Raw genomic sequence first — 25,355 nt, forward strand, 5'->3', positions numbered from 1 at the left:
CGGGCCCTGTCGGGGTTCCTCGGGCCCTGTCAGGCTCCGTCAGGCCCTGTCGGGTTTGCTTGTGCCCTGTCGGACTCCGTCGGGCCCTGTCAGGCTTTGTCAGGTCCTGTCGGGTTTGCTCAGGCCCTGTCGGGTCTTGTCAGGCCCTGTCGGGTTTGCTCGGGCCCTGTCGGGTTTGCCCTGTCCTGTCGGGCTCTGTCGGGCCCTGTCAGATTCGCTCGGGCCCTGTCGGGTTTGCTCGGGCCCTGTCAGGCTCCGTCAGGCCCTGTCGGGTTTTCTCGTGCCCTGTCTGGCTCCGTCGGGCCCTGTCAGCTTTGCTTGCGCCCTGTCGGGATCCGTTGGGCCCTGTCGGGTTTGCTCGGGCCCTGTCGGGCTCCTTCGTGCACTGTCAGGTTTGCTCGGGCCCTGTCGGGTTTGCTCAGGCCCTGTCAGGCTCCGTCGAGCCCTGTCGGGTTTCCTCGGGCCCTGTCAGGCTCCGTCGGGCCCTGTCGGGTTTCCTTGGGCCCTGTCAGGCTCCATCGAGCCCTGTCAGGCTTTGTCGAACCCTGTCAGGTTTGCTCGGGCCATGTCGGGTTTGCTCGGGCCCTGTCAGGCTCTGTCAGGCCCTGTCTGGTTTCCTCGGGCCCTGTCGGGCTCCTTCGAGCCCTGTCAGGTTTGCTCGGGCCGTGTCGGGTTTGCTCGGGCCCTGTCAGGCTCCGTCGAACCCTGGCGGGTTTGCTCGGGCCCTGTCGGGCCTTGTCGGGCCCTGTCGGGTTTGCTCGGGCTCTGTCGGACTCTAGCATGCCCTGTCGGGTTTGCCCGGGCCCTGTCAGGCTCCGTCAGGCCCTGTCGGGTTTGCTCGGGCACTATCGGGCTCCGTGGGGCCCTGTCTGGTTTCCTTGGGCCCTGTCGGGCTCCATCGAGCCCTGTCAGGCTCCGTCGGGCCCTTTCGGGTTTGCTCGGGCCCTGTCGGTCTCCGTCAGGCCCTGTCGGACTTGCACAGGCCCTGTCGGGTTTGCTCGAGCCCTGTCGGGCTCCATCGGGCCCTTTCGGGTTTGCTCGGGCCCTATCGGGCTCCGTCGGGCCCTGTCGGGTTTCCTCGGGCCCTGTCAGGCTCCATAGAGCCCTGTCAGGCTTCGTCGGGCCCTTTCGGGTTTGCTCGGGCCCTGTCGGGCTCCGTCAGGCCCTGTCGGGTTTGCTCGGGCCCTATCGGGCTCCGTCGGGCCCTGTCGGGTTTCCTCGGGCTCTGTCGGTCTCCATCGACCCCTGTCAGGCTCCGTCAGGCCCTGTCCGGTTTGCTCGGGCCCTATCGAGCTCCGTCGGGCCCTGTCGGGTTTCCTCGGGCTCTGTCGGTCTCCATCGAGCCCTGTCAGGCTCCGTCGGGCCCTGTCGGGTTTGCTCGGGCCCTGTCGGGTTTGCTCAGGCACTGTTGGGTTTGCTCAGGCCCTGTCAGGCTCCGTCAGGCCCTGTCGGGTTTGCTCGGGCCCTGTCGGGTTTGCTGGGGCCCTGTCGGGCTCCGTCGGGCCCTGTCGGGTTTGCTCGGGCCCTGTCGGGCTCCGTCTAGCCCTGTCGGGTTTCCTCGGGGCCTGTCGGGCTCCATCGAGCCCTGTCAGGCTCTGTGAGGCTTTGTCGGGTTTGCTCGGGCCCTGTCGGGCTCCGTCGGTCCCTGTCAGGCTTTGTCGGGCCCTGTCGGGTTTGCTCGGGCCCTGTCGGTCCTTGTCGGGCCCTGTCGGGATTGCTCGGGCCCTGTCGGGCTCCGTCGAGCTTTGTCGGGTTTGTTCGGGCCCTTTCGGTTTTACTCTGGCCCTGTCAGGCTCCGACAAGCCCTGTCAGGTTTGCTCGGGCCCTGTCGGGTTTGCTCGGGCCCTGTCAGGCTCCGTCGCGCCCTGTTGGGTTTCCTCAGGCCCTGTCGGGTTTGCTCGGGCCCTGTCAGGTTCCGTCGGGCCCTGTCGGGTTTCCTCGGGCCCTGTCGGACTCTATCGAGCGCTGTCAGGCTCCGTCGGGCTCTTTCGGGTTTGCTCAGGCCCTGTCGGGCTCCGTCGGGCCCTGTCATGCTTTGTCAGGTCCTGTCAGGTTTGCTCGGGCCCTGTCGGGCCTTGTCGGGTTTGCTCGGGCTCTCTCAGGCTCCAGCATGCCCTGTCGGGTTTGCCCGGGCCCTGTCAGGCTCCGTCAGGCCCTGTCGGGTTTGCTCGGGCCCTATCGGGCTCTGTGGGGCCCTGTCGGGTTTCCTCGGGCCCTGTCGGGCTCCATCGAGCCCTGTCAGGCTTTGTCGAACCTTTTCGGGTTTGCTCGGGCCCTGTCGGACTCCATCGGGCCCTGTCAGGCTTTGTCAGGTCCTGTCAGGTTTGTTCGGGCCCTGTCGGGCCTTGTCGGGCCCTGTCGGGTTTGCTCGGGCTCTGTCGGGCTCCGTTGGGCCCTGTCGGGTTTGCTCGGGCCCTGTCGGGTTTGCTCGGGCCCTGTCAGGCTCCGTCAAGCCCTGTCGGGTTTGCTCGGGCCCTGTCGGGTTTGCTAGGGCCCTGTCGGGCTCCGTCGGGCCCTGTCTGGTTTCCTCAGGCCCTGTCGGGCTCCGTCGGGCCCTGTCGGGTTTGCTCGGGCCCTGTCGGGCTCCGTCGAGTCCTGTCGGGTTTGCTCGGGCCCTGTCAGGCTCCGTCGCGCCCTGTCGGGTTTCCTCGGGCCCTGTCGGGCTCCATCGAGCCCTGTCGGGTTTGCTCGGGCCCTGTCGGGCTCCATCGGACGCTATCAGGCTCCGTCGGGCCCTGTCAGGTTTGCTTGGGCCCTGTCGGGATCCGTTGGGCCCTGTTGGGTTTGCTCGGGCCCTGTAGGGCTCCTTCGTGCCCTGTCAGGTTTGCTCGGGCCCTGTCAGGCTCCGTCGAATCCTGTCGGGTTTGCTCGGGCCCCGTCAGGCTCCGTCGGGCGCTGTCGGGTTTCCTTGGGCACTGTCGGGCTCCATCGAGCCCTGTCAGGCTTTGTCGAACCCTGTCGAGTTTGCTCGGGCCATGTCGGGTTTCCTCGGGGCCTGTCGGGCTCCTTTAAGCCCTGTCAAGTTTGCTCGGGCCGTTTCGGGTTTGCTCGGGCCCTGTCAGGCTCCATCGAGCCCTGTCGGGTTTGCTCGGGCCCTGTCAGGCTCCGTCGGGCCCTGTCGGGTTTCCTCGGGCCCTGTCGGGCTCCATCGAGCCCTGTCAGACTTTGTCGAACCCTGTCGGGCTCCGTCGGGCCCTGTCGGGTTTGCTCGGGCCCTGTCAGGTTTGCTGAAGCCCTGTCAGGCTTCGTCGGACCCTGTCGAGTGTGCTCATACCCTGTCGGGCTCCGTCGAGCCGTGTCAGGTTTGCTCGGGCCCTGTCAGGCTCTGTCGGGCCCTGTCGGATTTCCTCGGGCCCTGTCGGGTTTGCTCGGGCCCTGTCGGGTTCCGTCGGGCCCTGTCTGGTTTGCTCGGGCCCTATCGGGCTCCGTCGGGCCCTGTCGGGTTTCCTCGGGCCCTGTCGGGCTCTATCGAGCCCTGTCAGGCTCCGTCAGGACTTTTCGGGTTTGCTCGGGCCCTGTCGGGCTCCGTCGGGCCCTGTCAGGCTTTGTCAGGTCCTGTCAGGTTTGTTCGGGCCCTGTCGGGCCTTGTCGGGCCCTGTCGGGTTTGCTCGGGCTCTGTCGGGCTCCGTTGGGCCCTGTCGGGTTTGCTCGGGCCCTGTCGGGTTTGCTCGGGCCCTGTCGGGCATTGTCGAGCCCTGTCGGGTTTGCTCGGGCCCTGTCAGGCTCCGTCGTGCCCTGTCGGGTTTCCTCGGGCCCTGTCGGGCTCCATCGAGCCCTGTCGGGTTTGCTCGGGCCCTGTCGGGCTCCATCGGACCCTGTCAGGCTTTGTCGGGTCCTGTCGGGTTTGCTCAGGCCCTGTCGGGCCTTGTCAGGCCCTGTCGGGTTTGCTCGGGCCCTGTCGGACTCCGTCGGGCCCTGTCAGATTCGCTCGGGCCCTGTCGGGGTTCCTCGGGCCCTGTCAGGCTCTGTCAGGCCCTGTCGGGTTTGCTTGTGCCCTGTCGGACTCCGTCGGGCCCTGTCAGGCTTTGTCAGGTCCTGTCGGGTTTGCTCAGGCCCTGTCGGGTCTTGTCAGGCCCTGTCGGGTTTGCTCGGGCCCTGTCGGGTTTGCCCTGTCCTGTCGGGCTCTGTCGGGCCCTGTCAGATTCGCTCGGGCCCTGTCGGGTTTGCTCGGGCCCTGTCAGGCTCCGTCAGGCCCTGTCGGGTTTTCTCGTGCCCTGTCTGGCTCCGTCGGGCCCTGTCAGCTTTGCTTGCGCCCTGTCGGGATCCGTTGGGCCCTGTCGGGTTTGCTCGGGCCCTGTCGGGCTCCTTCGTGCACTGTCAGGTTTGCTCGGGCCCTGTCGGGTTTGCTCAGGCCCTGTCAGGCTCCGTCGAGCCCTGTCGGGTTTCCTCGGGCCCTGTCAGGCTCCGTCGGGCCCTGTCGGGTTTCCTTGGGCCCTGTCAGGCTCCATCGAGCCCTGTCAGGCTTTGTCGAACCCTGTCAGGTTTGCTCGGGCCATGTCGGGTTTGCTCGGGCCCTGTCAGGCTCTGTCAGGCCCTGTCTGGTTTCCTCGGGCCCTGTCGGGCTCCTTCGAGCCCTGTCAGGTTTGCTCGGGCCGTGTCGGGTTTGCTCGGGCCCTGTCAGGCTCCGTCGAACCCTGGCGGGTTTGCTCGGGCCCTGTCGGGCCTTGTCGGGCCCTGTCGGGTTTGCTCGGGCTCTGTCGGACTCTAGCATGCCCTGTCGGGTTTGCCCGGGCCCTGTCAGGCTCCGTCAGGCCCTGTCGGGTTTGCTCGGGCACTATTGGGCTCCGTCAGGCCCTGTCTGGTTTCCTTGGGCCCTGTCGGGCTCCATCGAGCCCTGTCAGGCTCCGTCGGGCCCTTTCGGGTTTGCTCGGGCCCTGTCGGTCTCCGTCAGGCCCTGTCGGACTTGCACAGGCCCTGTCGGGTTTGCTCGAGCCCTGTCGGGCTCCATCGGGCCCTTTCGGGTTTGCTCGGGCCCTATCGGGCTCCGTCGGGCCCTGTCGGGTTTCCTCGGGCCCTGTCAGGCTCCATAGAGCCCTGTCAGGCTTCGTCGGGCCCTTTCGGGTTTGCTCGGGCCCTGTCGGGCTCCGTCAGGCCCTGTCGGGTTTGCTCGGGCCCTATCGGGCTCCGTCGGGCCCTGTCGGGTTTCCTCGGGCTCTGTCGGTCTCCATCGACCCCTGTCAGGCTCCGTCAGGCCCTGTCCGGTTTGCTCGGGCCCTATCGAGCTCCGTCGGGCCCTGTCGGGTTTCCTCGGGCTCTGTCGGTCTCCATCGAGCCCTGTCAGGCTCCGTCGGGCCCTGTCGGGTTTGCTCGGGCCCTGTCGGGTTTGCTCAGGCACTGTTGGGTTTGCTCAGGCCCTGTCAGGCTCCGTCAGGCCCTGTCGGGTTTGCTCGGGCCCTGTCGGGTTTGCTGGGGCCCTGTCGGGCTCCGTCGGGCCCTGTCGGGTTTGCTCGGGCCCTGTCGGGCTCCGTCTAGCCCTGTCGGGTTTCCTCGGGGCCTGTCGGGCTCCATCGAGCCCTGTCAGGCTCTGTGAGGCTTTGTCGGGTTTGCTCGGGCCCTGTCGGGCTCCGTCGGTCCCTGTCAGGCTTTGTCGGGCCCTGTCGGGTTTGCTCGGGCCCTGTCGGTCCTTGTCAGGCCCTGTCGGGATTGCTCGGGCCCTGTCGGGCTCCGTCGAGCTTTGTCGGGTTTGTTCGGGCCCTTTCGGTTTTACTCTGGCCCTGTCAGGCTCCGACAAGCCCTGTCAGGTTTGCTCGGGCCCTGTCGGGTTTGCTCGGGCCCTGTCAGGCTCCGTCAGGCCCTGTCGGGTTTGCTCGGGCCCTGTCGGGTTTGCTGAAGCCCTGTCAGGCTTCGTCGGACCCTGTCGGGTTTGCTAGGGCCGTGTCGGGCTCCGTCGGGCCCTGTCCGGTTTGCTCGGGCTCTGTCGGATTTGCTTGGGCCCTGTCGCGCTCCGTCGAGCCATGTCGGGTTTGCTCGGGCCCTGTCGGGCTCCATCGAACCCTGTCAGGCTTTGTCGGGTCCTGTCGGGTTTGCTCAGGCCCTGTCAGGCTCCGTCGACCCCTGCCAGGTATGCTCGGGCCCTGTCGGGTTTGCTCAGGCCCTGTCAGGCGCCGTCGACCCCTGTCAGGTTTGCTCGGGCCCTGTCGGGCTCCGTCGGGCCCTCTCAGTTTTGCTCGGGCCCTGTCGGGCTCCGTCGGTCCCTGTCGGGTTTGCTCGGGCCCTGTTGGGCTCCGTCGGGCCCTGTCAGGTTTGCTCGGGCCCTGTCGGGTTTGCTCAGGCCCTGTCAGGCTCCGTCGAGCCCTGGCGGGTTTGCTCGGGCCCTGTCAGGCTCCGTCAGGCCCTGTCGGGTTTGCTCGGGCCCTGTCGGGTTTGCTAGGGCCCTGTTGGGCTCCGTCGGGCCCTGTCTGGTTTCCTCGGGCCCTGTCGGGCTCCATCGGACCCTGTCGGGTTTGCTCGGGCCATGTCGGGTTTGCTGAAGCCCTGTTGGGTTTCGTCGGACCCTGTCGGGTTTGCTCGGGCCCTGTCGGGCTCCGTCGATCCCTGTCGGGTTTGCTCGGGCCCTGTCAGGCTCCGTCGCGCCCTGTCGGGTTTCCTCGGGCCCTGTCGGGCTCCATCGAGCCCTGTCAGGTTTGCTCGGGCCCTGTCGGGTTTGCTCGGGCCCTGTCAGGCTCCATCGGACCCTGTCAGGCTTTGTTGGGTTCTCTCAGGTTTGCTCGGGCCCTGTCGGGTTTGCCCGCGTCCTGTCAGGCTCCGTCAGGCCCTGTCGGGTATGCTCGTGCCCTGTCGGGCTCCGTCGCGCCCTGTCGGGTTTGCTCGGGCTCTGTCGGGCTCCAGCGTGCCCTGTCGGGTTTGTCCGGGCCCTGTCGGGCTCCATCGAGCCCTGTCAGGCTTCGTCGGGCCCTTGCGGGTTTGCTCGGGCCCTGTCGGGCTCCGTCAGGCCCAGTCGGGTTCGCTCGGGCCCTATCGGGCTCCGTCGGGCCCTGTCGGGTTTCATCGGGCCCTGTCGGGCTCCATCGAGCCCTGTCAGGCTCCGTCGGGCCCTTTCGGGTTTGCTTGGGCCCTGTCGGGCTCCGTCGGGCCCTGTCGGGTTTGCTCGGGCCCTGTCGGGTTTGCTCGGGCCCTGTCAGGCTTTGTCAAGCCCTGTCGGCTTTGCTAGGGCCCTGTCGGGCTCCGTCGGGCCCTGTCTGGTTTCCTCAGGCCCTGTCGGACTCCGTCGATCCCTGTCGGGTTTGCTCGGGCCCTGTCAGGCTCCGTCGCGCCCTGTCGGGTTTCCTCGGGCCCTGTCAGGCTCCATCGAGCCCTGTCGGGTTTGCTCGGGCCCTGTCGGGCTCCATCGGACCCTGTCAGGCTTTGTCGGGTCCTGTCGGGTTTGCTCAGGCCCTGTCGGGCCTTGTCAGGCCCTGTCGGGTTTGCTCAGGCCCTGTCGGGTTTTCTCAGGCCCTGTCGGGCTCCGTCGGGCCCTGTCAGATTTGCTCGGGCCCTGTCGGGTTTGCTCGGGCCCTGTCAGGCTCCGTCGGGCCCTGTCAGGTTTGCTCAGGCCCTGTCGGGATCCGTTGGGCCCTGTCGGGTTTGCTCGGGCCCTGTCGGACTCCTTCGTGCCCTGTCAGGTTTGCTCGGGCCCTGTCGGGTTTGCTCGGGCTCTGTCAGGCTCCGTCGAGCCCTGTCAGGTTTGCTCGGGCCCTGTCGGGTTTGCTCGGGCCCTGTCAGGCTCCGTCAGGCCCTGTCGGGTTTCCTCGGGCCCTGTCGGGCTCCATCAAGCCCTGTCAGGCTTTGTCGAACCCTGTCGGGTTTGCTCGGGCCCTGTTGGGTTTGCTCGGGTCCTGTCGGGCTCTGTCGGGCCCTGTCGGGTTTGCTCGGGCCGTGTCAGGCTCCGTCGGGCCCTGTCGGATTTCCTCGGGCCCTCTCGGGTTCCGTCGGGCCCTGTCGGGTTTCCTCGGGCCCTGTTGGGCTCCGTCGGGCCCTGTCAGGTTTGCTCGGGCCCTGTCGGGTTTGCTCAGGCCCTGTCAGGCTCCGTCGAGCCCTGGCGGGTTTGCTCGGGCCCTGTCAGTCTCCGTCAGGCCCTGTCGGGTTTGCTCGGGCCCTGTCGGGTTTGCTAGGGCCCTGTTGGGCTCTGTCGGGCCCTGTCTGGTTTCCTCGGGCCCTGTCGGGCTCCGTCGGACCCTGTCGGGTTTGCTCGGGCCCTGTCAGGTTTGCTGAAGCCCTGTTGGGTTTCGTCGGACCCTGTCGGGTTTGCTCGGGCCCTGTCGGGCTCCGTCGAGCCCTGTCGGGTTTGCTCGGGCCCTGTCAGGCTCCGTCGCGCCCTGTCGGGTTTCCTCGGGCCCTGTCGGGCTCCATCGAGCCCTGTCAGGTTTGCTCGGGCCCTGTCGGGTTTGCTCGGGCCCTGTCAGGCTCCATCGGACCCTGTCAGGCTTTGTTGGGTTCTCTCAGGTTTGCTCGGGCCCTGTCGGGTTTGCCCGCGTCCTGTCGGGCTTTGTCAAGCCCAGTCAGGTTCGCTCGGGCCCTGTCGGGTTTGCTCGGGCCCTGTCAGGCTCCGTCAGGCCCTGTCGGGTATGCTCGTGCCCTGTCGGGCTCCGTCGCGCCCTGTCGGGTTTGCTCGGGCTCTGTCGGGCTCCAGCGTGCCCTGTCAGGCTTCGTCGGGCCCTGTCGGGTTTGCTCGGGCCCTGTCAGGCTTTGTCAAGCCCTGTCGGGTTTGCTAGGGCCCTGTCGGGCTCCGTCGGGCCCTGTCTGGTTTCCTCAGGCCCTGTCAGACTCCGTCGATCCCTGTCGGGTTTGCTCGGGCCCTGTCAGGCTCCGTCGCGCCCTGTCGGGTTTCCTCGGGCCCTGTCAGGCTCCATCGAGCCCTGTCGGGTTTGCTCGGGCCCTGTCGGGCTCCATCGGACCCTGTCAGGCTTTGTCGGGTCCTGTCGGGTTTGCTCAGGCCCTGTCGGGCCTTGTCAGGCCATGTCGGGTTTGCTCAGGCCCTGTCGGGCTCCGTCGGGCCCTGTCAGATTCGCTCGGGCCCTGTCGGGTTTGCTCGGGCCCTGTCAGGTTTGCTCAGGCCCTGTCGGGATCCGTTGGGCCCTGTCGGGTTTGCTCGGGCCCTGTCGGACTCCTTCGTGCCCTGTCAGGTTTGCTCGGGCCCTGTCGGGTTTGCTCGGGCTCTGTCAGGCTCCGTCGAGCCCTGTCAGGTTTGCTCGGGCCCTGTCGGGTTTGCTCGGGCCCTGTCAGGCTCCGTCAGGCCCTGTCGGGTTTCCTCGGGCCCTGTCGGGCTCCATCGAGCCCTGTCAGGCTTTGTCGAACCCTGTCGGGTTTGCTCGGGCCCTGTTGGGTTTGCTCGGGTCCTGTCGGGCTCTGTCGGGCCCTGTCGGGTTTGCTCGGGCCGTGTCAGGCTCCGTCGGGCCCTGTCGGATTTCCTCGGGCCCTCTCGGGTTCCGTCGGGCCCTGTCGGGTTTCCTCGGGCCCTGTTGGGCTCCGTCGGGCCCTGTCAGGTTTGCTCGGGCCCTGTCGGGTTTGCTCAGGCCCTGTCAGGCTCCGTCGAGCCCTGGCGGGTTTGCTCGGGCCCTGTCAGTCTCCGTCAGGCCCTGTCGGGTTTGCTCGGGCCCTGTCGGGTTTGCTAGGGCCCTGTTGGGCTCCGTCGGGCCCTGTCTGGTTTCCTTGGGCCCTGTCGGGCTCCGTCGGACCCTGTCGGGTTTGCTCGGGCCCTGTCGGGTTTGCTGAAGCCCTGTTGGGTTTCGTCGGACCCTGTCGGGTTTGCTCGGGCCCTGTCGGGCTCCGTCGAGCCCTGTCGGGTTTGCTCGGGCCCTGTCAGGCTCCGTCGCGCCCTGTCGGGTTTCCTCGGGCCCTGTCGGGCTCCATCGAGCCCTGTCAGGTTTGCTCGGGCCCTGTCGGGTTTGCTCGGGCCCTGTCAGGCTCCATCGGACCCTGTCAGGCTTTGATGGGTTCTCTCAGGTTTGCTCGGGCCCTGTCGGGTTTGCCCGCGTCCTGTCGGGCTTTGTCAAGCCCAGTCAGGTTCGCTCGGGCCCTGTCGGGTTTGCTCGGGCCCTGTCACGCTCCGTCAGGCCCTGTCGGGTATGCTCGTGCCCTGTCGGGCTCCGTCGCGCCCTGTCGGGTTTGCTCAGGCTCTGTCGGGCTCCAGCGTGCCCTGTCGGGTTTGCCCGGGCCCTGTCGGGCTCCATCGAGCCCTGTCAGGCTTCGTCGGGCCCTTGTGGGTTTGCTCGGGCCCTGTCGGGCTCCGTCAGGCCCAGTCGGGTTCGCTCGGGCCCTATCGGGCTTCCTCGGGCCCTGTCGGGTTTCATCGGGCCCTGTCGGGCTCCATCGAGCCCTGTCAGGCTCCGTCGGGCCCTTTCAGGTTTGCTTGGGCCCTGTCGGGCTCCGTCGGGCCCTGTCGGGTTTGCTCGGGCCCTGTCGGGTTTGCTCGGGCCCTGTCAGGCTTTGTCAAGCCCTGTCGGGTTTGCTAGGGCCCTGTCGGGCTCCGTCGGGCCCTGTCTGGTTTCCTCAGGCCCTGTCGGACTCCGTCGATCCCTGTCGGGTTTGCTCGGGCCCTGTCAGGCTCCGTCGCGCCCTGTCGGGTTTCCTCGGGCCCTGTCAGGCTCCATCGAGCCCTGTCGGGTTTGCTCGGGCCCTGTCGGGCTCCATCGGACCCTGTCAGGCTTTGTCGGGTCCTGTCGGGTTTGCTCAGGCCCTGTCGAGCTCCGTCGGGCCCTGTCAGATTCGCTCGGGCCCTGTCGGGTTTGCTCGGGCCCTGTCAGGCTCCGTCGGGCCCTGTCAGGTTTGCTCAGGCCCTGTCGGGATCCGTTGGGCCCTGTCGGGTTTGCTCGGGCCCTGTCAGGCTTTGTCAAGCCCTGTCGGGTTTGCTAGGGCCCTGTCGGGCTCCGTCGGGCCCTGTCTGGTTTCCTCAGGCCCTGTCGGACTCCGTCGATCCCTGTCGGGTTTGCTCGGGCCCTGTCAGGCTCCGTCGCGCCCTGTCGGGTTTCCTCGGGCCCTGTCAGGCTCCATCGAGCCCTGTCGGGTTTGCTCGGGCCCTGTCGGGCTCCATCGGACCCTGTCAGGCTTTGTCGGGTCCTGTCGGGTTTGCTCAGGCCCTGTCGAGCTCCGTCGGGCCCTGTCAGATTCGCTCGGGCCCTGTCGGGTTTGCTCGGGCCCTGTCAGGCTCCGTCGGGCCCTGTCAGGTTTGCTCAGGCCCTGTCGGGATCCGTTGGGCCCTGTCGGGTTTGCTCGGGCCCTGTCGGACTCCTTCGTGCCCTGTCAGGTTTGCTCAGGTCCTGTCGGGTTTGCTCGGGCTCTGTCAGGCTCCGTCGAGCCCTGTCAGGTTTGCTCGGGCCCTGTCGGGTTTGCTCGGGCCCTGTCAGGCTCCGTCGGTCCCTGTCGGGTTTCCTCGGGCCCTGTCGGGCTCCATCGAGCCCTGTCAGGCTTTGTCGAACCCTGTCGGGTTTGCTCGGGCCCTGTTGGGTTTGCTCGGGTCCTGTCGGGCTCTGTCGGGCCCTGTCGGGTTTGCTCGGGCCGTGTCAGGCTCCGTCGGGCCCTGTCGGATTTCCTCGGGCCCTCTCGGGTTCCGTCGGGCCCTGTCGGGTTTCCTCGGGCCCTGTCGGACTCTATCGAGCGCTGTCAGGCTCCGTCGGTCTCTTTCGGGTTTGCTCAGGCCCTGTCGGGCTCCGTTGGGCCCTGTCAGGCTTTGTCAGGTCCTGTCAGGTTTGCTCGGGCCCTGTCGGGCCTTGTCGGGCCCTGTCGGGTTTGCCCGGGCCCTGTCGGGCTCCATCGAGCCCTGTCAGGCTTCGTCGGGCCCTTGCGGGTTTGCTCGGGCCCTGTCGGTCTTCGTCAGGCCCTGTCGGGTTCGCTCGGGCCCTATCGGGCTCCGTCAGGCCCTGTCGGGTTTCCTCGGGCCCTGTCGGGCTCCATCGAGCCCTGTCAGGCTCCGTCGGGCCCTTTCGGGTTTGCTCGGGCCCTGTCGGGCTCCGTCGGGCCCTGTCGGGTTTGCTCGGGCCCTGTCGGGTTTGCTCGGGCCCTGTCAGGCTTTGTCAAGCCCTGTCGGGTGTGCTCGGGCCCTGTCGGGCTCCGTCGGGCTTTGTCTGGTTTCCTCAGGCCCTGTCGGGCTCCGTCGGGCCCTGTCGGGTTTGCTCAGGCCCTCTCGGGTTTGCTAGGGCCCTGTCGGGCTCCGTCGGGCCCTGTCTGGTTTCCTCAGGCCCTGTCGGGCTCCGTCGAGCCCTGTCGGGTTTGCTCGGGCCCTGTCAGGCTCTGTCGCGCCCTGTCGGGTTTCCTCGGGCCCTGTCGGGCTCCATCGAGCCCTGTCGGGTTTGCTCGGGCCCTGTCGGGCTCCATCGGACCCTGTCAGGCTTTGTCGGGTCCTGTCGGGTTTGCTCAGGCCCTGTCGGGCCTTGTCAGGCCCTGTCGGGTTTGCTCAGGCCCTGTCGGGCTCCGTCGGGCCCTGTCAGATTCGCTCGGGCCCTGTCGGGTTTGCTCGGGCCCTGTCAGGCTCCGTCAGGCCCTGTCGGGTTTGCTCGGGCCCTGTCAGGCTCCCCTTGTCCTCAGGACTCATTCTCACATCCTGGGCACCCCCCATTGTCCCCAGGGTGCAACTTGTCGGGGTCAGGATTTGGGGTACAGGGTTTGGGGGTGCAGGGTTTAGTGGTGTAGGGTTTGGGGGTGCAGGTCTTGGGGAGGCAGAATTGGGGGTTCAGGTTTTTAGAGTTCAGGGATTTGGGGGTGCAGATTTTGGGTGTTCAGGACCTGGGGGTGCAGGATTTGGGGATGTAGGTTTGGGGTGCAGGGCTTAGGGTTTCAGTACCTTGGGTTGAAGGGGTTTGGGGGGAAGGGTTGTGTACGGCAGGATTTGGGGGTGCAGGGCTTTGGGCTGAATGTTTGGGGGTGCAGGGTTCGCATGTTTAGGAACTGGGGGTGCAGAATTTGGGTTTGCAGGTTTGGGGAATTTTGCGGTAAAGGATTTGGGGTGCAGGGTTGGGGGACGCAGGATCTGAGGGTGCAGCGTTTGGGGTGCAGAGTTAGGGGCTGCAGGATCTGGGGTGCAGGGTTTGGGGGGCACTGTTTTGGGGGGAAGGATTTGTGAGATGCAGGGTTTAAGGGTTTAGAATTGGAGGTGTCGAATTTTGGGGTGCAGGAGGTGTGGGGTTTGGGGTTGCAGGATTTCGGGGAGAATGGTTTGGGGGTGCAAGACTTGAGGGTGCAGGGTTTGAGGGTTTGGGACATGGGGCTGGAGGATTTGGGGATGCAGGATTTGGGGTGCAGTGTGTGGGGGTGCAAGATCTTGGGGTGTACGAGCGTTGGGTGTGGGATTTGAAGGACAATGATTTGGGGGTGCAGGGATTGGGGGTGTAGGGTTTTGGGGTTGCTGCGTTTGGAGATTCGGGATGTGGAGGTCAAGGATTTAGGGGTACAAGGGCTGGTTGCAGGATTTGGGGTGCAGGGTTTGGTTGCAGGATTTGGGGTGCAGGGTTTGAAGTGCAGGGCTAAAGGGGGCAGGATTTGGAGGTGCAAGATTTGGTGGTCTGGGGTACTGGGCTGCAGGGTTTTGGGGTGCGGGATTTGGGGGTGCAGGTTCCATGTCTTTAGGAACTGGGCGGGGAGGGTTTCTTGGTGCGGACTTTTGAGTGCAAGTTTGAGGGGCCTTGATTTTGGGGTGCATGGTTTGGGGGGCAGGATTCCGGGTGTAAGGTTTTGAGGTGCAGGACTTGGGGGTGCAGGTTTCACGCGTTAAGGAACTGGGGCTGCAGAGGTTGGGGGTGCAGCGTTGTGGGCTGCAGGGTTGAAGGGTGCAGGATTTAGGGGTACAGGTTTTGGGGGTGCAGGAGCTGGGGGTGCAGGCTGTAGGGATCAGAATATGGGGGTGCAGGGTTCTGGGGTGCAGGATCTGGGTGAGCAGGCTGTTGGGGTACAGAACCTTGTAGTTCAGCGTTTAGAGGCAGGATTTGGGGGTGCAGGGCTTTGGGGTGAGGGGTCTGGGGTGAGGGGTTCAGGTGTTCAGCACCTGGGGGTGCAGGACCTGAGGGTTGGAGGATTTGGGGGTGCAGGGATTTGGGGGTGCAGGGATATGGGGTGCAACTTGTGGGGTGCAGGGTTTTGGGTATAGGGTTTTGGGGTGCAGAGTTTTGGGGGGGGGGATTGGGGGAGCAGGGTTTCAGGGTGCAAGGTTCAGTGGTGCAGGGTTCTGGGGGTGCAGGGTTTAGCGCCAGAATTGGGGGTGCAGGGTTTGGGATTGCAGGGTGTTGGGGGAAGGATCTGGGGGTACAAGATGTGGGGTAGCAGGGTTTTGGGGTGCAACTTGTGGGGGCAGGATTTGGGGTCCAGGAGGTTGGGGGTGCAGGGTTTGGGGTGTAGGATTTAGTGGAGCAGGGACTGGGGGTGAAGGTCTTGGGGAGGCAGAATTGGGGGTGCAGGTCTTGGGGAGGCAGAATTGGGGGTGCAGATTTTGGCTGTTCAGGACCTGGGGGTGCAGGATTTGGGGATGTAGGTTTTGGGGGGTAGATTTTGGGGTGCTGGGTTCGGCACATGGGTCTGGAGGATTTGGGGGTGCAGGGTTAAGGGGTTTAGGATTTTGGGGTGCACAGATTAGGGTGCACGTTCTGGGCATGTATGATTTGAGAGTGCAGGGCTTTGGGGTACAGGATTTGGGGTGCAGGCTTTTGGGGTCAGGATCTGGGGGTGCAGGGTGTTGGGGAGAAGGATTTGGGGGTGCAGCATTTTGAAGTGCAGGGTTTGGAGGAGGGAGGTTTTGGGGGTGAAAGATTTGGTGGTTCAGGTTTTGGGGGTGCAGTGTTAAAAGGGTGGAGGATTAGGGGTGCAGGATTTGGGGGTGCACTGTTTGGGGGTGCAGGGTTTAGAAGTCAGGTCTAAGAGTGCAGCGTTTGGGGTGCAGGGGCTTGGGGGGGGAATTTAAGGTTGCAGAGTGTGGGGTGCACAGGACTGGGGCACAGGATTTGGGGGTGCGGGGTTTCAGGGTTCAAGATTTGGAGGTGTGGAGTTTTGGGGTGCAGGGACTGGGGGTGAAGGATTTGAGGCTGCAGGGTGGTGGGGGGAGGATTTGGGGGTGAGAGATTTGGGGTGCAGGATGTGGGGGTGCAGAGTTTTGGGAGGCAAGGATCTGGGGCTGCAGGATTTGGGGGTTCAGTGTTTAGGGCAGCACAACCTCGGGGTGCAGGGGTTTGCAGTGAAAGGTTTGGTAGGCAGGATTTGGGGTGCAGGATTCTGGGGTGCTGGGTTTGGGGTACAGGATTTGGTGTTGCAGGGATGGGGTTGAAGGGCTTGGGTTTCCAGGCCTTTGAGGTGCAAGGTTTGGGAGGGAATTCTTTGGGGTGCAGGGTTTGGGGTTCCAGGAGGTGGGGGAAGGACCTTGGGGTGTAGGGTTTGGGGGGCAGGGTTTTGGGGGAAGGATTTAGGGGTGCAGGGTTTTGAAGTGCAGCGTTTCAGGGGGGCATGGTTTTGGGGGTGCACATGTGGGGGTCCAGGTTTGGGGGATGCAGAGTTTGTGAATGGAGGATTTTGGGGTGCTGGGTTTGGGGCTGCCTAATTTGGGGGTGCAGTGTTTGGGTGTTCAGGACCTGGGGTTGCTGCGTTTGGGAATGCAGGCTTTGGGGGTGCAGGGCTCAGGATTTGGGAGGGCAGGATCAGGGGGTGTAAGATTTCAGGGTTTAGGGGTGCAAAGTATGGTAGGGCTGAATTATAGGGGTGCAAAGTATGGTAGGGCTGAATTTAGGGGTGCAGGATTTGGTATTACAGGTTTTGGGGAATCATGGCTTGGGAGGAAGGATTTAGGGGTGCAGGGTTTCAAGATGCAGGATTTGGGGTGCAGTATTTGGGGTTGCAGGTTTGGGGGGTGCAAGTTGTGGGGCGGCAGGATATCGGGTAGAGGGTTCTGGGCTGCAGGGTTTGGGGGTGCAGGATTTCAACGTGCAGGGTTCTGGGGTGCAGTATCTGGGGGTCCAGGGTTTGGCAGTGCATTGGCTTTGGGGGTTGAAGGATTTGGGGGTGCAGGGTTTAGGGATGCCGGATTTGGGGGTGCAGGATTCGGGGGTGCAGAGTTAGGGGGCAGGATTTTCAGTGCAGGGTTTCAGGGTACAGAACTTGGTGGTGCAGGATCTGGGGGTGCAGGTTTTCGGTGGGGAATTTGGGGGTGCAGGGTGTTGAGGAAGGATCTGAGGGTACAATATTTGGGCTTTAAGGGTTTAGGGGGGCAGGATCTGGCAGTGCAGAGTTTGGGGACAGGACCTGGGGGTGCAGCGATTGGGGTTACAGGTTTTGGGGGTGCAGGGTCGAGGGAATTATTTGAGGTGCAGGGTTATGAGAGTGCAGGATTTCTGGGTGCAGAGTTTGGGGTGCTGGGTATGGGGCAACAGGATCTGGGGGTGCAGGTTTTGGGGGTTCATTCCTTTGGGGGGAGGATCTGGGGGTGCAGGGTTTAAGGGTTCAGGATTTGGAGGTGTAGGGTTTTGGGGTACAGGGTTCTGGGTTGAGGTTTTGGGGTGAAAGATTTGGGGGTGCAGTGTTAAGGGGTGGAGGCTTAGAGGTGCAAGATTTGGGGGTGCAGGGTGTTCGTGTGTCTGATTTGGAGGTGCAGGGTCTGGGGGTGCAAGATCCTGGAATTCAGGATCTGGGGGTTCAGGATTTGGGGCTGCAGGGTATGGGAGGGAAGGATCTGGGGCTTCAGGATTTGGGGGTGCACTGTTTGGGGGTGCAGGGTTTAGAAGTCAGGTCTAAGAGTGCAGCGTTTGGGGTGCAGGGGCTTGGGGGGAAATTTAAGGTTGCAGAGTGTGGGGTGCACAGGACTGGGGCACAGGATTTTGGGGGTGCGGGGTTTCAGGGTTCAGGATTTGGAGGTGTGGAGCTTTGGGGTGCAGGGGTTGGGAGTGCAGGGTGGTGGGGGTGAGAGATTTGGGTGCAGGATTTGGGGGTGCAGAGTTTTGGGAGGCAAGGATCTGGGTCTTCAGGATTTGGGGGTTCAGTGTTTGGGGCAGCACAATCTTGGGGTGCAGGGGTTTGCAGTGAAAGGTTTGGTAGGCAGGATTTGGGGTGCAGGATTCTGGGGTGCTGGTTTGGGGTACAGGATTTGGTGTTGCAGGGATGGGGTTGAAGGGCTTGGGTTTCCAGGCCTTTGAGGTGCAGGATTTGGAGGTGCAGGGTTTGGGAGGGAATTCTTTGGGGTACAGGGTTTGGGGGCAGGTTTAGGGGTGTAGGGTATAGGACGGAAAGATTTGGGAATGCAGGGTTTGGGGTGCAGGTTTTGGGGTTCAGGAAGGTAGGGAGGGCAGGATTAGGGGGTGCAAGGTTTCAGTTGTAGGGTTTAGGGGTGCAGAGTTTGGTAGGGCCGAATTTGGGGGTGCAGGATTTGGGGTGCAGGGTTTGGGAAGTCAGGATCGGGGGTGGAGGATTTGGGGGTGCAGGACTGAGGGGCAGGGTTTTGGTGCAGGGCTTGGGGTCAGGATCTGGGGTGCAGGTTTGGGAAGAGTATTTTGGGGTGCAGGATTTTGGGTGCCGTGTCTGCGGGGCAGGTTTGGGGTGATCACTGCTGATCCGCACACACTCGCTCTCTCTGGTATTCACCTCCACTCCTGCTCCTCCACCTCCCCACTGTTCTCTCCATCTCCTCTCTTCTCGTTGCCTACAGCCCCAAACCCTGCCCCCAAACCCTGCACCCCAAAGAATTCCCTCCCAAACCTTGCACCTCCAAATCCTGCACCTCAAAGGCCTGGAAACCCAAGCCCTTCAACCCCAGCCCTGCAAAACCAAATCCTGTACCCCAAACCAGCACCCCAGAATCCTGCACCCCAAATCCTGCCTACCAAACCTTTCACTGCAAACCCCTGCACCCCAAGATTGTGCTGCCCTAAACACTGAACCCCCAAATCCTGCAGCCCCAGATCCTTGCCTCCCAAAACTCTGCACCCCCAAATCCTGCACCCCAAATCTCTCACCCCCAAATCCTTCCCCCACCACCCTACACCCTCAGATCCTTCACCCCCATCCCCTGCACCCCAAAACTCCACACCTCCAAATCCTGAACCCTGAAACCCTGCACCCCCAAATCCTGTGCCCCAGTCCTGTGCACCCCACACTCTGCACCCCAAACGCTGCACTCTTAGACCTGACTTCTAAACCCTGCACCCCCAAACAGTGCACCCCCAAATCCTGAAGCCCCAGGTCCTGAACACCCAAAATCTGCACCCCCAATTCTGCCTCCACAAGACCTTCACCCCCAGTCCCTGCTCCACAAATCCTACACCCCAAACCCTGCACCCCCAACCTCCTGTACCCCAAATCCTGCCCCCACAAGTTGCACCCTAAAATCCTGCACCCCAAATCCTGTCCTACCCAACCCTTCAGCCCAAACCCCTTCACCCCAAGATCCTGCTGCCCTAAACCCTGCACCCCCACATCATCCCTCCCAGCCCTGCCCCCCAAACCCTGTCCCCTAAAGCCTGACCCCGAAACCCTGCTCCCCAAAACCCTGCTACCCCAAACCTTGTACCCCTAGATCCTTCCCCCACACCCTGCAATCCCAAACCCTGCACCCCCAATTCTGTCTCCCCAAACCCTTCACCCTCAAACCCCACACCACGGAACCTTGCACCCTGAAACCCCGTGCTCCACAAGTTGCCCCCTAAAAGCCCGAAGCCCCAAAACTTGTACCCCCAGATCCTTCCCTCCCAAACCCGGCACCCTGAAATCCCTCACCCCAAAGCCCTGCACCCCCAAATCCTGCCCTACCGAACCTTGCACTACAAACCCCTACACCCCAAAATCCTGCACGCTTAAACCCTGCAGCCCCACATCCCACCTAACCCTGCCCCCCAAATCCTTCCCCCTGACCCTGCACCCTGAAACCCTTCACCCCCAGATCATACACCCCCAAACCCTGCCCCTCGAAAGCATTCACCCCCTAACACTGCACCCCCAAATCCTGGAACCCCAAACCTTGATTTCCCAAACCCTGCACCCCAAAACCCTGCACTTCCAAACCTTGCACCCCCTGATCCTGCACCCCAAAACCCAGCACCCCAGACCCCTGCACACCTAAATTCTGCACCCCCAGGTCCTAAACATGTGAACCCTGCACCCACAAACCCTGCGCCCCGAATTCCTCCATCCCCACGTCATGAACCCCCAAACTCTGCTCCCCAAAATCCTGCACCCCCAAACCCTGCCCTTCTAGATCCTGCTCCCCAATACCCTGCACCCTCAGGTTCTGAACCCGCAAATCCTGCTCCCCCAACCCCTGCCCTACCAAACCCTTCAGCCCAAACCCTGCCCCCCCAGATCCTTCTCTCCCAAATCCTGCACCCCCCATTGTGCTGTCAAACTGTGCCCCCCGAGGTCCTGACCCTTCCAAACCTGCACCCCCAAATTCTGCCTCCCCAAGCCTGCACCCCCAAACCCTGTACTCCAAAATCCTGCACTCGCAAGCCCGGATGCCCCGAAATCCTGCCCACCCAGACCCTGCACCCCGAAATTCTGCCCCACACAAACTTACCCCCACCAGCCCTGATTGCCCTAATCCTTCACCCCAGATCCCTGCCCCCAAACCCTTCACCCCAAACCTGGCATCCCAAACCCTGCACCCCAAATATCTCACCCCCAGATCCTTCCCCACTGCCTTTCACCCCCAGATCCTGACCCCCAAACCCCGCACCCCCAAATCCTTCACCCCCAAACCAATGCAACCCACACTGCGCAACGTTAAATTTCCCCCCAAACCCCTGCACCCCAAACCCCTGATCTCCCAAACTCTGCACCCCAGAACCCCGCACCCCCACATTCTGCCAACAAACCCCTGCCCCCCAGGCTCTGCAGCCCTAAATCGTGCACCTCCTCATCCAGCCCCCCAAACAATGCACCCCCAGATCCTTCCTCAGCACCCTGCACCCCAAATTCCCCACCCAAACCCCTGCACCCCCAAGTCCTGTACCCCAAAGCCCTGCACCAAAAATTCTGCCCCCCAACTCTGCACTCCCAAATCCTGCACCCCCACATCCTGCACCCTGAAACCCTGTGTCCCCCAGTCCTCCACCCCCAAAACCAATGCACCACCAAACCCTGCACCCCAAATCCCTGCAACCCCAAATCCCAACTAACCCTGCACCCCAAAATCCTCCACTCCAAAACCCTGCACCTCCAGATCCTTCCCTCAAACCCTGAACACCTGAACCCTGCACCTCAAAACCCTGCACCCCAAATCCTGACCCCCAGATAATGTCCCCAAAACCCCTACATCTCCGATTCTTCCCCCTAAGCTCTGCACCCTTAAAACGTGCACCCCTAAATTCTGCACCCCCAAATCCTTCCTCCCAAGCCATGAACCCCTCAAACCTGTGATACCAAACCCTGCAACCCTGAACCCTGCGCCCCCAAACCCTGCACATCCCATAATCCTGTACCCCCAGATACTGCTCCCCAAAACCCTGCACCCCCAAACTGTATACCCGAAATGCTGCCATCCCCAAACTTGCACCCCAAACCCTGCACCCCAAAATCAAGTCCTCCCCCAACTTGCACTCAAAACACTGCCCCCTAAGCTTTGCACCCCCAAATGCTGACCCCCAAACCCCGTGCCCCCAAATCCCACCACCCTAAATCCTTCCCCCTAATCAATGCACTTCCAAACCTTGCACCCCCAAATCCTCAACCCCATGTCCTGAACCCCAAAACCCTGCACCCCCAATTCTGCCTCCCCAAACCCGGTACCCACGGGTTCTGCACCCCAAACTCTGCACCCACAGGTTCTGAACCCCCAGATCCCTCACCCAGACCTGCACCCCAAATCTGGCCTCACCCAGCCCTGTGCCCCAAAACCCAAGATCCTGCTCGCCTACATCTTGAACACCCAAACCTTGCACAATCAGATTTTGCACCCTCAAATCCTGCACCCCAAAAGTATTCATGCCCAAATCCTGCACCCCCAGATCCTGCACCCCAAAACCTTCACTACAAACCCTGCACCCTCCACCACCTTAGCACTGCACGCCCAAACCCTGCACCCCCAAATCCTGCACCCCAAATCCTGCTCCTTCAAACCCTTTGCCCCCAAATTTTACCCCCCTAGACCTGCACCCCCAAGCCTTTCTCCCTAAAACCCTACACCCCCGAATTCTGCACCCTAAACCCTGCACCGCCACATCCTTCCTGCAAGACTCTGCACCCCAAAATCGAGCACCCCAGATCCCGCACTTCACTGCATCCCTGAACCCCGAACCCTAAATCCTGCACCCAGATCCTGCAGCCCAAAGCGAGCACCCTAAAATCAAGTCCCCCCAAACCTGCACTGAAAATGCTGAACCCCAAATCCTGCCCCCCAGATCCTGCACCCTCAGATCCTCCTGCCAAAAACCCTGCACCCCAAACCCTGAACTCCCAAACTCTGCACCCAGAGCCCTGCACCCTCAAATCCTGCACCCCCAGTTCCTGAACACATGAACCCTGCACCCCCAAACCTCACCCAAAAGTCCTGCACCTGCGTATCCTGCTCTACCAAACCCTTCAGTGCAGACCCCTGCACCCCAAGATTGTGCTGCCCTAAACACTGAACCCCCAAGTCCTGCAGCCCCAGATCCTTGCCTCCCAAAACTCTGCACCCCCAAATCCTGCACCCCAAATCTCTCACCCCCAAATCCTTCCCCCACCACCCTGCAGCCTCAAATCCTTCACCCCATCCCCTGCACCCCAAAACTCCACACCTCCAAATCCTGAACCCTGAAACCCCGCACCCCCAAATCCTGTGCCCCAGTCCTGTGCACCCCACACTCTGCAACCTTAAATTTCCCCCCAAGCCCCTGCACCCCAAACGCTGCACTCTGAGACCTGACTTCTAAACCCTGCACCCCCAACAGTGCACCCCCAAATCCTGCAACCCCAGATCCTTCCCTCCCATACCCTGCACCCCCAAATCCTGAACCCCCACAAATCCTGCACCACTAATCTTCCACGCCCTTAACACTGCACCCCCAAAACCAGCACCACCAAATCCTTCACCCCCAAAACCTCCCTCCTCCAAACCTTGCACTTCAAAATGCTGCACCCCCAAATCCTTCTCCCCAACATCCTGCACCCCCAGATCCTGACCCCAAAACCCTGCATCCCAAATCCTGTACCCCAAAGCCCTGCACTCTCAAATCATACATGCCCAGAACGTGCACCCTAAACTGTGCACCCCAAAATCCTAAACCCCTTAACCCTGCACCCCCAAAACCTGTACCCCAGATCCTTCCCCCCCATAACTGGCACCCTGAAATCCCTCACCCCAAATCCCTGCACCCTCAAATCCTCCAGCCCACAAGTCCTGCACCCCCAGGTCCTGAACACCTGAACCCTGCAGACCCAAATGCTGCACCCAGAACTCTTGGTGCCCAAATCCCTGCACCCAAAAGTCTGTCTCCCGAACCTTCACACCAAAGCCCTGCACCCCAATATCCAAAAGCATCCTCTTGTGACTGGCCCAGATGCTCCGTGCATCCTTGGCATAGAGCACCATCATCATCCAACCACCATCATCATCCAACCACCACCATCATCATCCAACCACCACCATCATCATCCAACCACCATCATCATCCAACCACCACCATCATCATCCAACCACCATCATCATCATCCAACCACCACCATCATCATCCAACCACCATCATCATCCAACCACCATCATCATCCAACCACCACCATCATCATCCAACCACCACCATCATCATCCAACCACCACCATCATCATCCAACCACCATCATCATCCAACCACCATCATCATCCAACCATCATCATCATCATCCAACCAACCAATCCTGAACCCAACCAATGACCCCATCACCCAATCAGTGACTCCACAACCCAACCAATGACCCCATCATTCAACCAATGAGCCCATCACCCAATCAGTGACCCCATGACCCAACCAATGACCCCATCATTCAACCAATGACCCCATTATTCAACTAATGACCCCATCACCCAACCAGTGACTCCATGACCCAACCAATGACCCCAGGGACCACAGTGCTACCATCTGCCATGGGCTGATCCAGACCACGCTGGAGCAAGGTGAAGCTCCAGAACACTTGCAATACATTGATGACATCATCGTATGGGGCGACACAGCGAAAGAAGTCTTCAAAAAAGGTGAGAGAATAATTCAGATTATTTGGGATGCTGGTTTTGCCATAAAACGAAGCAAGGTCAAGGGACATGCACGGGAGATCCAGTTTTTAGGAATAAAATGGCAAGATGGCCGTCGTCAGATCCCAGTGGATGTGATCAACAAAACTACAGCAATGTCTCCACCTACTAATAAAAAGGAGACACAGACTTTCTTGGGCGTTGTAGGTTTTTGGAGAATGCACATTCCTGACCACAGCCACATTGTGAGCCTCTCTATCGAGTGACTCGTAAAAAGAACCAATTTGAGTGGGGCCCTGAACAACGCCAAGCCTTTGAACAAATGAAGCGTGAGATAACTCATGCGGTGGCCCTGGGACCAGTCCGAACTGGACCAGATGTTAAAAATGTGCTCTACACCGCAGCCGGAGATAATGGACTTACCTGGAGCCTCTGGCACAAAGCACCAGGAGAAACCCGAGGTCGACCCTTAGGTTTTTGGAGTCGAGGATACAAAGGATCTGAGGCCAACTGTACTGCAACTGAAAAGGAGATACTGGCAGCATATGAAGGAGTTGGAGCTGCTTCAGAAGTGATGGGCACTGAAGCACAGCTCCTCCTGCACCTCGACTGCCGGTGCTGAGCTGGGTGTTCAAAGGGACGGTTCCCTCTCCACATCATGGCACCGAAGTTACATGGAGTAAATGGATTGCACTGATCACGCAATGAGCTCGGATTGGAAGTCCCAACCGTCCAGGGATATTAGAAGTGATTACAGACTGGCCAGAAAGCAAAGACTTTGGGATGTCTGCAGATGAGGAGGAAGTAAAACGTGCTGAAGAAGCACCACCATATAATCCGCTTTCAGAGACTGATAAGCAGTGTGCACTGTTCACAGGTGGATCCTGTCGTCTGTAGGAAAACATCAACGGTGAAAGCTGCTGTGTGGAGTCCCACACGACAAGTTACAGAAGCCACTGAAGGACAAGGTGAATCCAGTCAGTTTGCAGCAGTGAAAGCCATCCAGCTGGCTTTGGACATTGCCGAACGAGAGAAGTGGCCAATGCTTTGTCTCTATACTGACTCATGGATGGGAGCAAATGCCTTGTGGGGGTGGCTACAGCAATGGAAGAAAAGTAACTGACAGCGCAGAGGTGAAACCATTGGGAACCACGCTGTGGGAAGACATTGCTGCTCGGCTGGAGAGCCTGCCTGGGGAAGTTGGTCATGTAGATGCTCATGTGCCTAAAAGTCGAGCCACCGAGGAACATCGAAACAACCAACAAGCGGATCAAGCTGCTAAGATTAAAGTAGCTGAGGTGGACTTGGGCTGGCAACATAAAGGTGAACTTTTCCTAGCTCGGTGGGCCCATGGTGCTTCAGGGCATCAAGGTAGAGATGCAACATGAAAATGGGCTCGTGATCGAGGGGTGGATTTAACTATGGACACTGTTTCACAGGTTATTCATGAATGTGAAACTTGCGCCGAAATCAAACAAGCAAAACGGTTAAAGCCTGTATGGTATGGGGGGCGATGGTTAAAGTGTAAGTATGGAGAAGCTTGGCAGATTGATTATATTACACTTCCACAAACACGTCAAGGTAAGCGTTATGTACTTACAATGGTGGAAGCAACCACTGGATGGTTGGAAACATCTGCCGTACCTCCTGCTACAGCCCGAAATACCATCTTGGGCCTTGAGAAGCAAGTCCTTTGGTGGCCGGGTACGCCAGAAAGAATTGAATCAGACAATGGTACTCATTTCAAAACCAGTATTATAGACAATTGGGCCAAAGAACATGGTATTGAGTGGGTGTATCATATTCCATATCATGCACCAGCCTCTGGGAAAACTGAAAGGTACAATGGTTTGTTAAAAACTACACTAAAGGCACTTGGTGGTGGAGCCTTTAAAAACTGGGATTCACATTTAGCAAAAGCCACTTGGTTGGTCAACACCAGGGGATCAACCAATGGAGCCGGGCCTGCCCAATCAGAAATTCTATGGACTGTAGAAGGAGATAAAGTCCCTGTAGTACACATGAAAAATATGTTAGGAAAGGCAGTCTGGGTTCCTCCTGCCTCAGGCACAGGCAAACCTATTCGTGGGATTGTTTTTGCCCAGGGACCTGGCAGCACCTGGTGGGTGATGCTTAAGGATGGAGAAGTTCGGTGTGCACCTCAAGGGGATTTGATTTTAGGTGAAAATGTGCAATGCTGAACTGTACGATGTGAATTGCCGCACTAACAATGTTTAATAAGTGTCTTTCAGATCAAGACAATGGTGATGAAACCAGCGCT

This window comes from Patagioenas fasciata, assembly GCF_037038585.1.
Source record: "Patagioenas fasciata isolate bPatFas1 chromosome 11 unlocalized genomic scaffold, bPatFas1.hap1 SUPER_11_unloc_1, whole genome shotgun sequence".
Classification (NCBI taxonomy): Eukaryota; Metazoa; Chordata; class Aves; order Columbiformes; family Columbidae; genus Patagioenas; species Patagioenas fasciata.